This window comes from Suricata suricatta, chromosome 2 (genome assembly GCF_006229205.1).
Source record: "Suricata suricatta isolate VVHF042 chromosome 2, meerkat_22Aug2017_6uvM2_HiC, whole genome shotgun sequence".
NCBI lineage: Eukaryota > Metazoa > Chordata > Mammalia > Carnivora > Herpestidae > Suricata > Suricata suricatta.
Window position 1 is genome coordinate 31,364,731 of NC_043701.1, and position 2,558 is coordinate 31,367,288.

A 2,558-nucleotide genomic window follows, 5' to 3' on the forward strand; every position below is an offset into this window, starting at 1 on the left:
TTCTGAATTTTGATAGGCTCTCATTCTCAGACTCCTGTTTTACAGTCTCTTCAGAAAAGGAATCTGGCAGCAATATACAAGATGGATTAAGGAAAGCTTGTGGGTTAGGGAAGTAACCAAGAGACTTTTGTAACAGTACTGATGAAAAGTAGTAAAAAGTCCAAGCCAAGATGGTTGGTAGGGAGCATAAAGGGAGGATATAGATGCAAAAGAGGCAAAAAAGGAAGAAATCGAAAATACTTACTTCAAGACTGAATACAGAAAATGGAAAGAAAAGTACAACCATGACTTGGATTCTCGGGTGGTTCAAGGCTACTGCTGGCATTTATGAAAAGTGGCCAAATTTAATATGCTAAATTTGGGGTGTTTTTGGTTTTGTTTTGACTCAACTAAGTGGCTTTATTGGGGAAAGCCAGGATTACAACAGACTTAAGAGTTGGCATTGAGGTCTTCTTCTTGCCAAAGTGGGCACAAAATTGACAAGGCACCAGTTATACTGCATCAGCCACTTGGCTCCGCCTGTCTTCTTATTTTTCTCCTGTTTTACCACCTTGAGAGTCTGCCCTCCTACTTTCCCAGCATGGGCCAGGGAACCATGGACTTTACCTCCAAGCATGCGGCCAGCTACTTCCAGGGTGCTCAGAGCCTCCTCTCCACACCGACCTAGGGTAGCCTCAGTTGTCCTGTGCCTGCCGGGAGTACAACTTGATCTTCTGGAACGATGCCCTCCGGCAACACTACATGAGCCTCGACCTGGGTGATCATGTCCTGGCTGGTCACTTGAAGGGTGTGTAGCTCCTGGGCATGGACAAAGAGACCAAACTGCAGCCACCACAGCTGCTACTATGAAGATGGAGTCAAAAAAGAGTTGAAAGAAAGATATAACTTGCCTAGTTTTGTGCCCATTGGTCTCAGGCATGCAAACACACAGAAAAGAGTCCCATGACTTTTAAGACACATAACATCTAGACAGCAGGGGAGAGTGACTGAATCCAGGGACAGAGGTCAGGACAGGCATTATAGGTTTATTTGTCATCAATATGGAAACTTTGAGAGAAGATAAAGTCAGAGGAAGGCTTCAAGTGAGAAGGTAGAAGAAGGAAGAGCCCTCCGATAATGCTCTACATTTGAAATCTTCCCTGGGAGCCAGATAGTCTCTGCACGATGGTGGAGCAGAGCTGTGTGCTGGAGCACTTTTCTGCCCAATCAGACCGAGTGGACCGTGCCTTGACATCAATGCCACCAGCACTGTGACCCCTGCACCTGCCACAGGGAAACAAAAGAAGATGAAAGAAGTAGATATGCTTTATCGGACAGAAAATCTACAGTCTATTCTCCATAGAAAGCTTGTAGTCCTTGCAACAAAAGGAAATAAGAGAATAGCCCTTAACATTAAAAAACAAACCCATACAACAAAATGAAGCCAATCGACCAAATACACAGTCAAGAAACTTTAAAAATAATTGTTGTTGTTGTTGTTGTTTTTAACTCCTCAAAAGTATCAAACAAAAGATGGGGTTATTCAAAGAAGTCTGAGGAGGACACCTGAGTATGAAATGTTCCTTAACTACTCCCTTTCTGTCTTTTCCTCCCCATTTACCCTCCTGTCATTATTTTCTCTCCTATCTCTCATTCTTCCTATTTTGTTCTCCCTCCCCTGCAGAATGCTCCCACCCTCCAGTCTCTAATTCTATTTTTTTTTTAAGTTAAAAAACATGAAAGTCTATTGTAGGACACTTGGACAGTATGGCTAAATGGAATGGAAATGCTGGCAGGTCATTTTGAGAATCATCTATGCTATGAATTTTCAAATTGCTACAAGCAGGATTTTATGCACCATCATGCTTTCTTTTGTTTCCTCTTTTTTTCCCCCTCATTTTCAGTTTCAGTTTCAACAATGGATTTCTCTCTGTCTCAAGGATTTTAAATCTTGAGGGGTTGATCTCACCTCATGACAGCAAGTTTAGTGTTTTTGCCACTTGATGGAACCACTTCCAGAAGGACATTGAAAACCAGCTTGATGGTCAGATTGTCCATTTCAATGGTTTTGTCGGAATAGTGTTTCTCCAGAAGTTCACACAATGACTTGGCACCCTGGCCTGTGACATCATTGGCCTTCCAGATGTGGTATGTTCCTGAGGCGCCAGTCTCCCAAGGGGTGGCGGTGTGAGGGTGAGGACAGGTTGGGTTGTGGAGAAAGGATGGGGAGGAGAAGAGGCAGCCCCGGAAGCAGGAGCTTAAGCTCAGGCCTCATGAGCCCAGGAGGCCCAAGGGGACTCCTGGCAGCAGGCGTGGAGAAAGTTTATAGATTTTCTCTTTTCTCTCAACTCATCTATAGCAGAGTCCCACAAAGTGCAAATAAAATGTTTTCTGGACAAATATAAATAAAAACAATTATAGGATTTCCATATTGTACGATGCTATAAAAGAGGAATACTTCATTTTAGTGTCTCTTATAAACGAGGACTGCTAGTATAAGGAATATTCTTTGGAATGCATTACTTTTTTTTTTAAATTTAAGTTTATAGAAGATGGAAATGACCAAAAGTATTAACATA

The 2,558-nt window shown here is 42.5% G+C and overlaps 1 pseudogene; it reads right to left on the bottom strand.

The window, feature by feature from the left end:
- Positions 1-418: 418 nt before the first annotated feature.
- LOC115274784 lies at positions 419-2,037 on the bottom strand (annotated as a pseudogene).
- Between the last annotated feature and the right edge of the window lie 521 nt (positions 2,038-2,558).